We start from the raw sequence: 11,436 nt of genomic DNA, 5'->3' as shown, positions 1-11,436 counted from the left end.
ACTGAAAGCTCACCTTATTGCTAAAGGATACACCCAAATTTATGGTATTGACTATGGCGACACATTCTCTCTAGTTTCCAAGATTACATATGTTCGACTGCTTATCTCCTTAGCAGAAATGCACTATTGGCCTCTTCATCAACTAGATATTAAAAATGCTTTTTAAATGGTGAGCTTGCTGCGGAAGTTTATATGGAGCAAACTCCTAGGTTTGATTCCTAGGTAGAGTCAAATTTAGTGTGCCATCTGAAACATTCACTATATGGCCTTAAGCAATCTCTGAGAGCATGATTTGGTAGATTTAGCTCTGTTGTCCAACAATTTGGGATGTCTCGAAGTGAAGCAGATCACTCCATTTTCTATCGACATAATTGTCCAGAAAAGAACATTTATGTGGTCGTTTATGTTGATGAAGTCATAACTGGAAATGATCAAGAAGGAATATCTGAGCTAAAACAGCATCTATTCAACTGCTTTTAAACCAAGGACTTGGGAAAGTTAAAAGTATTTTTTGGGAATCGAGGTAGCAAAATCCAAGACCGGTATTGCTATCTCACAAAGAAAATATGCTTTGGACATACTTGAGGAAACATGCATGTTAAACTGCAAACCTATTGACGCTCCTATGGATCCAAATGTCAAACTCGTCCTTGGACAATGGGAGCCATTAAAAGATCCTGGCAGATATCGATGACTGGTCGGTAAACTAAATTATCTTACTATCACCCGACCTAATATTTCATTTGCGGTAAGTGTGGTTAGTCGGTTTCTCCAAGCTCCATCTAAAGATCATTGGGACGCATTAATTCGCATTCTAAGATACATAAAAAAAACTTCAGGACAAGGACTATTATATGAAGATAAAGGTAACAAAAACATTATTGGATATTCTGATGCTGATTGGGCAGGTTCTCCGTCAGATAAACGCTTTACTTCTGGGTACTATGTCATGATGGGGGAAAATCTAATTTCTTGGAAAAGCAAAAAGCAAGATGTTATTGCTAGATCTAGTGCAAAAGCAAAATATCGAGCTATGACCCTTGTTACATGCGAGCTTACTTGGTTGAAATAACTCCTCCAAGAGTTACAATGTTTTGAGTTCAAACATATGGAGCTTATATGCGACAATCAGGTTGTCCTTCATATTGCTTCATGTCCAATTTTTCATGAAAGAACGAAATATATAGATGTGAATTGTCATTTTATCAGGTAGAAGATCGAGTACAGATGCATTGTCACTAGCTTCGTCGGTTCAAATGACCAATTGGCAGATGTTCTTACTATGTCCCTTAGAGGGGCTCGGATTGAATACATTTGTAGCAAACTTGGAGTACATGACATGTATGCTCCAGCTTGAGGGGGGAGTGTTAAGACTTAGATCTTGTCAGAGAGTATTTCAATATTATATTATATGTTAGTTGTATCTGATGGTATAGTTAAAGATTGTGGGTAAAAGCTAATTGTGTCTGATGGTAAAGTTAAAGATTGTGGGTAAAAGCCATGACCTTAGGGATACACTTTTGAATTATGTCTCTAGCTTTGTATATATATTCTAGGTGTAATCTATCTTTTGAAGAAAGAAGTGAAATACACTTACATAATTCACACTTGCCTTCAAATTTTAGGTGGTTTGCATGCCTTCCAACACACAACTTATTTATTTAGTTAATATTACCTCTAAATCACTGATATTCGGTAAAATATGCATATATTTACCTATTGTTGCCTCACATTCTAATACTTTTAATAATTTTTTGAGTATTAATTATATTACTTTGTGTTTAATATTATATTTTAACTGTGTAAAAATAAAACAGTGTGAAGATGAAGAGATTTCAAACACAATTGAATAAAACGCAAAAGAAAAGAAAGAAAAATAAAAAGAATTAAAAATAGGGAGACTAAGGGGGTACACCCTTTGGGTTTTGTCCCCCAAATGTAAGACAAAAGAAAAAGGAAATTACAATCAAAAAAAAGAATTGGAATTGAAGATGAAATTTAACGTACTGGATTTAGCACCACTGCCAGCGCGAGGCGCTGGCCTGGATCCTACGTGCGGGATTTGTCTTATTTCGCCCGGGACAAGGTTATTTTAGCCTTACACTGTCCAACTTATATAAATGGGATCCTAAACCTATTTTGGAAGATGCGAACATTTTTTAGAGGAACTTTTGACGAAGAGAGAGCACAGAGCTGCCGTGGAGACCGGGTTTCATCTTTTCTTCCACCATACTTAGTAATTTTTATGTTTCTTTGTATGATTTGTTGTTTTGCTACTATGTCTATGTGGAGCTAAACTTCACGTTCTAGGGTTGTGGTTCTTTCATGACTATTGTTATTCAGATATTGATTTTGATTTCTTGATTTATCGTATTAGTTTATTTATTCAATACTGCGCTTAATTATTTAATTTCTTGATCAACAATTGAATACTATCTACGAATCTCTAATTGAACTCGTAAGTGGGAATTCTAGATTGCTTATAGGATTGAATAGAGCAAGTTCTTGAACCTGGGCATCGGGGAACAAATTCTCAGTTAGGATAGACATATACCTAATTGGCTTTCTTGGTTGATTTACCAGAATTATAAATGTGTTCTTGTTCATTTTAACTCCTAGACATATATGCGTTACGCTAGCTTGAATAGGCGAGTAAGAACTCGACAGATTCTTCTGAGTAATATTAACTCTGTTAACCAATAAAATAGATAAATTAGTTAACCAATTCAATTGAAGAATACAATAGGAATTTTAGATAGCCCATAATCCTAGATTATTTTTATCACATTTATAATATAAAAATCTGCTCTTCCTCTGTTTAAAGTTCATTAGTTATTTTCTTTTTAGTTTAATTACTTTAGCATCACTACTTTTCGGTTTAATCCTTGTTTAGATAATTAGGATAGTTTAATTTAGTTAATAGTTAATCACAAGTCCTCATGGGTTCGACATCTGACTTTTAATCACTTTATTACCTGATGACCGTGTATACTTGCATGTGCGTTTGACCGCAACAAGTTTTTGGCACCGTTGATGGGGACTTAGAAATTAGTTTTTTTTCTGGATTAGACTTTAACTTTTATCTTTACAAGTTTTTTTTCTTTTTGTAAATATTTTTATTTTATAACTATTTAATTTTTCTTTTAGTGTGTTTCTAGTTCTCTCAACATGACATTCAAGGATGAAATATTCGTAGGTAAGGTTATTGATGAAGACGCTTGGTTGACGGAAGACTTTTATGGCCCGTCTTTTTGGGCTTGTCATGACCTGAACTCTGGAAGGTCTGAATTTGAATATGGGAGTAAGGATTGGTATTGGGACGGATATTCTCAATTAGGCGAATATGCAGAACGACGTTGTCTTCTAGCAACATTAGTGAATGATTGGTCTAAGGTGAGATATGAGCTTGCACATAAAATTGATAATTTTGGCTTGGATGTGCATAACTTGGATGCAGATTTGAGTTCAAAGGTTGATGCGTGAAACACCCAACAATTTAATGATTAGTTATGTGAAGCTGAAAAGAATCTTCTAGACCAAATTGAGGAGCTAAAACGAGAAACCAATAATTATGCCATATTTCCCTTGATGGTGCCAATGTTGAGAAAGGTGCTCTAGAGTCATGCGAGTGAGTAGATAACATTACTTTTGGAGAATTGGGTGTGCGTATAAATGGGGATGTAAATAGTAGTAAAATTCATGACTTGAGACATATTAGACTTCATTTCAATCATTTTTCCATATTGTGTTTAGATAGAAAGATAGTAATCGAGCCATCTGATCCTATGGGGAGTCAAAGAATGAGGATAAGAGTGCCTACGTTCTTGAATTTGTTGTGCCAAAAAGTAAAAATTACATTCCTCATTAAAGGCCGAGAAGTACAGAGTGAAAAATTTATTACTTGGTCTGGTTATTTTTGTAGCCCCACCAAAAGCATAGCAAAAAACTTGAAACCAAATTAGGGGTACAATTCATAAGTTCGAGGTGGAGGCAAAAAGTGGTTCAAGTCGTGTCGTGATGTTAAATTAGGCGCTTGTTGGGAGGAAACCCAGCTTTACTGCTTTCTTTTATTTTTGTTAATTTTATTTTCATTATATTATTTTTGTAGCATTTATTTTTATTTTGTAAGATTTTGAGCATAGGTAGCAAAGCCATAGGAAGTGTGTAAAAGTGAGCAAGATGGGTAGAACTAAGTGTGGGGTGCCCACACAAAGGATCATACTTGGGAGAAGTCTGAGTACCTCGTAAGCTGCTATTGCTTCGTCCTTTGACCTTCCAGTGAGTTTCTTGTCCACCCTTGTTATTTTTACTTTATTTGTGCATTGGAGACACTACACTATTTTAAGTGTGGGGTGAAAGATTCTCTGTGGTTTGTATAGTATTATATTAGTATATTATTAATTTTTTATCTTTTTATTGTTAGCTAACTTCTTATTTTTATATGCATAGTTAGTAAATTAGTCGTGTAGTATAGTAATAGTAGTTTTAAAGCTAACTTTTTTTTAAAATGTGAAAATAATGTAGAAAAATCGAAAAAACAATTTAGAAAAATTTGGACTTTTCCCGACGATGGATCTCCTAGGCAGTTTTCTTGGGGGATTAAAGTCTAAAAAAATTCAAAAATATGTCTTTTAGCTTTCTTTAGGTAGCAATAATCCCCCATAATTTTTCTTTGTACCTTAGTTCTTTTCCATGGGATGTAGTTTGAACCAGGAAGCTTTTTTCTTTTAGAGTAGATTAGAAATTTAGGAAATAAATGGAGGAAGGATGATGAACCTAGGCGCCTTTGACTTGTTTGATAATAGTATATTTAGGCTATGGCATGTGTAAATTCTTCCCTATGATTTAAAATTATTTATGATGCCTTGTTAGTTGGATAGCATATTTTGTGACGCCTATGTTTCGTTTTCTTGACTTGTGTTCACTTTGTGCTTTATGCTTAATATCTCTTGGATTTGTGAATACTTGCATTACTTGAGAGTTGGAATGAGACCATCCTTAGTGAGCCATGTGCAATGTATGGTGTGATTTTTGTGTAGTCCATGTTTTTGTGATTGAGTCTAGAACTTGCCCGGTATGTGAGTTGAAGCGAACATTTAGGTAATGCTCGATTTGAAAAATGATTTTAGGCTTTCTTTAATTTATTTGGCACCCACATTACGAGCTTATACCCTTTTGTTCTTAATTGATATTGTTTTGATCCTTTTACCATTAAAGCACCTTAATTGTGAAATGAGCGCTAAAAGAAGTAAGAATGGACTGAGTGTGGAGTGGCTTTTGAGTGGAACCAATGAAAAGAAGAAAGGTGCACTTGTTTTGTAAAATAGTACACCACTAGCGGAAATTGAAAATAGAAAAAAATAGTTAAAAAAAAAAAGAAGAAGAAAAATCTGATAAAAGAGAAGGAAATATATAGGTGAATAAATTGTTGTCTTGTTCTTGCTAGTGGGGTATAAATTAAAGTAGTTCTTAAAGAAAGAGGGAAGATTGTTGGGGGTGATTGTAGTTGTGAAATTAAAGTGGATTGAGGAATTTGCGCTTAAGTTGCCATGTGATGTGTTAAAATGCTTAGGAGGCTGAGCCACTATTCCTAAATATATCCTACCTATCCCTTAGCCCATATTACTGTCACGAAAAATTCCTAATTGATTTTCGACCGAGTAATCCTACATTAGTGGAGATTTACATTATGAGCAAGCATATGGTACCAATTACATGCATGTGATTTCTTTTGTGAGAATGAACGATTTTCTTTGATATATGTGAGTCCTTAAGATATATTTGATTATTTGATTTGAATGTGTGGATTCAACGTATTCATTTGTTCTTGTTATGAGGGCACATGGCTTCATGAGGGATAGGTAACGTTATTAGATTTCTCTACGATGTTGAGTGTTCAAGCCATGAGTGCATTATGATATTGAGTCAGTTTTGAGGCTAGGATTGTTATGAGCATGTTGTCTTTGTTTGAATATTTTTGAAGTTTGACATAAGAAAAAAGTAAGTGTATGTGATTGCATATGCTAAGGTTTAATTGTTACTATCAACCATCGTCATTGGTGTAGTGTGCTTCAAATATTTAAATATAAAGTGCTCAAAAATAATACAAATTGCTAGCTTACTCGAGGACGAGCAAGATTTTAATCACTTTTTGAAAAATTATTTATTGTCACACCTGCTTATGATTCACTTAGAACCTTTGGCTATCTATGGATACCCATTGCTTAAGCCTTACACATCCATATACTTGAGCCCAAGTCCACTCTGTGCATATACTTGTGATTCTCTTAGGTTCATCGTGCGCACCAATGTTTTTGATCCCATTCATCCTAAATTTTATATATCACGAGATATAACATTTTTTGAAAAAAAAAATTCCCCTTTCAAATAGCATTCTCACATATAAAGCTAAAATTTCTATTGTCACATAAGAAATTGCTGCTAATATTCCTAATCCAATTCCAATTACTTACCTGATATTTCTCTGCTTCCTTCCCCTCTCCCACTTCGAGATATTTGATATAGTGCCCCAACTTGCGAGTTCAACTCCTCCGGCTAGATTCATGCGCATTTTGTGAGTTAAGCTAATTCACTTCCCTACTTTCTCTTTCACCTATTTCTTTGTAACAACACCATTCTCTTACCCCTTCAAAGAATCCACTCCCAACCTCATCACTTACCATCGTCCGAACAAAATCCAACCGCACAACTCGTGAACTCGCTTTCTCATTAACCACATACACATACTCTTCCTCGTCCACCTCCACCTCCTCTTCTAACCCGTCCAACAACCTGATCATAGAATAAATTTTTTTTCTAAAAGAGACCATTCAATTGCTTTATTCATCTTCCCGAGTGGTATCCCTCGTGCTTTTAAGCAGGCTCAAAAGAAACTAGAGTGAAAATCAGCTATGAAAGCTGAATTTAAATGCTTGAATTCTGTTAGGATCGAAAACTAGGTAGTGCAGAATTTAGCCAAATAATGTTATAATGATAATAACAAAGACAATGCAAGTTGATAACAACGACAATTAAAACATATAAAGAAGACATTAATTTAATGTGGTTCAGTCAGTGTGACCTACGTCCATAAGCGGAGAGGAGCAAATTCATTATAGTAACAAGAGTACAAAAGAGCGTACAAAATTAGAGTAAATACTCTAATTAATCCCAAATACCACCGAGAGAATAACCTCACTAGATCACTCCAAAGAAAAGGGATCACACAGGTGTTTTCCAATACTCAACTCTCTTACAAACAACTATCAATAAAGGAGTAGAGGAAAAAAATAAGAAATGAAGACTCAAGTCTTGTTGGTGTGTCTAAAATGAACTAATGGTCTTTCCTTGCATAGGCATAAAAGCTTTGGCTTCAAAAGTGTAAAAGAAAATATAAAAGTTGTGCAAATGATATCCACCACACAATGCGATATTTTTGGGTCCCAAAGAATATTGCCAACAAGGTCTATTTTGCTTATGCTTATGTGAGATGGAATCTACTAGCTAAAATATTGGTTATATTACAAATCTCCACCTTGACCTAATTTTAGCTTATATAGTAAATTTGCTACACCCTCTTCGCAAAAGCCCATACGGGCTAAATCATTCTTCGTAAATGGCAATCAAGTTCAAGCAGAGCTTGAACTTGTCAACTAGATGAGGCTTTGTGAACATGTCAGCAGGATTGTCTCTAGTGTTGATCTTCTGAACAGAGACCTTTCCATCAGTAATGGTTTCCCGGATAAAATGATATTTGATGTAAATATGCTTTGTCCTCTCATGATACATTTGGTCTTTAGTCAAGTGAATGGCACTTTGACTATCACAAAAAATAGTAATACTACCTTGGTGTAAACTGAGTTCAACAAATAGACCCTTCAACCATAAGGCTTCTTTGATAGCCTCGGTCACTGCCATATATTCTGCTTCAGTAGTAGATAAAGCTACTACATGTTGTAATAGCTTTCGTGCTTTACCAAGCTCACTACACTTACTGCCTGGGAAATATCTGGACGTATGCACACCATTGCATACATAATACTACCGACTTTACTAGAATAAGGTGCATATGGCATATACCTCTCTTCTTCCTCTGATTGTTGTGACCGAGCAACTGATAACTTAAAATGAGCAGCAAGAGGGGTACTAACTAGTTTAATATCTTTCATGCCAAACCTCTCCAAAACTTTCTCCAAGTATTTTTTCTGAGTTAGGAATAGCCTATTAGCTCCTCGGTCTCTTTTGATCTCCATACCAAGAATTTTCTTAGCTGCTCCTAAATATTTTATCTCAAATTCACTTTTAACCTGACTTTTCAAATTGTAAATTTCTGTCAAATCCTTATCAGTAATGAGCATGTCATCAACATATAGTAATAAGTACACATACGAACTAGTATTTAACTTCCGAAAGTAAACACATATATCATACATGCTCCTCGAATAACCATGACCCAACATAATGAAATCAAACCTTTTGTACCATTGTCTTGGAGACTGTTTTAATCCGTACAAGATTTTCCTTAACAAACATATATGCGGCGAAATCAGAAGACTTGATTTCTCGCTGTCGGGACATTTTGGAAGCATGCATCGGGACCCCGAGGGCGGGAGGCCGCGACCAAGTTCCCGACCTAGGGGCTCGTCGGAGCCCGACTCAGAGAAAATGAAGACCGAAGCCATGACGGAGGGAGAAGCCCCCAAGACACATGGCTACATCTGATAGGCCCGGCCTATCCAGAGCCTATGCTGAAGCATCACGTCAAACCATCCCATCTCCGTACTTTGTATTTAATCTCCATATATTTGTACCATACCGTGTTCCCTTGCCTATATAAGGGGAACCCATACCACTTTTTAAAGGATGATGTTGCTCCATTTCTCCACTAAAGCAATAATAACTCTCTCTCTCTCTCTTTCCTATTTTGTTCGTTCTCACTAGCTCGAGGCCGCTTTAACATCTATTGTCTTCTTACTTATTTCATGCTATATTGCGCAACTTTGGCCATAGAGAGCCTTGCTTGATCGTATCCTTTAATTGTTATCCTATTCCTGGTTGCCCCCGATAGCTCGAGCTCGATTCGAGTCCTGACCCCGAGGTCCTTATTGACCGGTTTTGCATCCGGGCAACAGGCCCCTTCGGTTTGATTACTGTCTTGTTATAGCTCGCATTTCATCGTTAAGCTTCACGTTCTTAGCGTCCACTACTCTAACAACTAGCTCGGGAATAGATCACGTATTTTTAGAATCTCATTTACAAATTTAATTATTGTTACCTTTTTCACGGTAAACAGTTTGGCGCCCACCGTGGGACTAAAAATAATAGTGATTATTTTCTTGCTAGTTTTGTCACACAAACGCACATTATCTTTCACACTTTTTCTTGCCTAAGATCTTTTGATTTCATGTTAATGTCCGGCTCGGTAAGCAAAATCGAGAACGACTACCTTGAAAACCATGGCGAAAACAGTATGGCTGCTCTATAGGTTAGCGCGACACCGCAGGACCCTGATAACGCATTTAGGTTGATTCAAGAGGACACGGGCTTGCAAGGCGCGGAACAAGCCTCGCACACCGATGACATCATACAGCGCATTGACCGACAGGAAGCTCAAAAACCCCCGGCCCGGGTAGAATAGGAAGTTAATCTTCATGTTATTTTTAAAATGTTATAGGCACGGTAGTTGGCTATTGCTCAATTGCAAAGTCGCCCCGCGACTCCCAATGCAGTAGCACTAGAGACACCTCCTTACGCCGAGCTGATACCCGAGAGATCAAGTAATGACGGATCGGTATCCGACCCCGCCACAGTGAGGATGCTTGGGAATCTCTTCGAACGGATCGAGTTAGGTTTGTAGAAGCTCTTACAGCAATCGTCTCCCAAGGACGGTCCCAAAACTCGCTTCACAAAAATCCGGAACGCTGAAACCCCCTAGGTGCAACAGGACCTCAGATCCCTATGGGTGCACCACCACTTACGCAAGATCATTCAAAGGCAGCGACCTCCAAGATGATGAGTTCGAGCCCGTCTCGTTGAGGAAGTTCGAAGAAACTCTCTCGAAGGAAACCATGACACAGCGCCACCGCTTGGCACCTGACCTCACAGACTCGCTTACCATACCAGCGTGGTCCTCCGCGGAAGCACGCATCGATGCCATCAAAGTAGTACCGATAGGGCCCGATACACCTGAGGCCAAACGAAGAAGAAATGAAATACTGTGGGAAGCCACACCCCATTCCCTGATAGGACGAATGAGATCGCTCCTGGTTTCAGACGATCGGGAAATAGAGGCCTTCACTAGGGGCCTAAACGAAGCATGCCCGATGACTCTAGGACATTTCAAGCGAAGCCTGATCAGATACCTAGCCGAGGTCTGGTTGGATGACCACACTCAGCATCGGCCATGAATCGGGGCCATGGACAACCGTCCGGGAACCTTCTCGAGTTCGGTATATCTAAGTAGACTCCCAACAAAGAAGCTGCTGCCAAACGGATGAGGTATCATCCATGTGCTGCGAATGGAAGGAACGACTCGAGATGCAACCCACCTCACAACAATAGGTAAATAGCCCGATGATAGCACCCTTGAGGAACCGCCAATAGAACCAGATTCAACAAGGCACAACTGGCAGGGAAACCCTATCCTGCCGAGTACGATTTCAGCGTTGCTATACCAAACATCATGATCACCATAAGCGAAACCGGGAATTCCAGGTGGCTCAGACATATTCTACCAAGACTCCATCAAGAGAACCATGGCCCGGTGCAGGAACCGCAGGGCGCGCGCGATCACTGACTCAAAAGAATGACAACTGTGCTATTCAATAGAGATCGCCACCAAGTATCATCGAGCGGTCAGGCTCGGATCCAGCTCTAAGGGAGGAAGGAGATTGGGAAAAATGAAGCTGATAAGCCACAACGTATTGCCACGATAGTAAAGGGGCGGCGACACCCTTCAAAGATCCACAAAATGCAGAGTGAAAGTGCTCATCGCCAGGGAAAGATTGGTTCGGGGAATATACCCAAAGGACAGCCTTGCATCCAAGGAAAGGGACGCCGAGACTTAGCCTCGGCCTCATATTAACGTGATTGGTAACCCCCTTCTTCATTTGACCTATTTCAAATAAAACATGTGTTCATGAGAGCAGATGGTTTGATAAATTATACCGACGATGTCAGGCCAAAGCTAATGGTCCGGTTCGGACTAACGAACCAAATCACTCCCACACCTCAAATATTTGATGGATAGACGCTGATCGCCACAACAATCAGGAAGGCTGCTCCCTCTATACAGCCCACTTGAGCTCGGGATGGAACGTCGAGCCTGCGAAACACGGACGTTTCATTCAAATGACAACGGACACACCACCCGGAGGCAACTTCGACCACCTCCGCCAAAGGGATGAAACTCCACAACAGAGGTGGGACTAAAGTATT

The sequence above is a fragment of the Nicotiana sylvestris genome, chromosome 3 (genome assembly GCF_000393655.2).
Source record: "Nicotiana sylvestris chromosome 3, ASM39365v2, whole genome shotgun sequence".
NCBI lineage: Eukaryota > Viridiplantae > Streptophyta > Magnoliopsida > Solanales > Solanaceae > Nicotiana > Nicotiana sylvestris.
Note: the sequence above shows the minus strand (reverse complement) of the source record.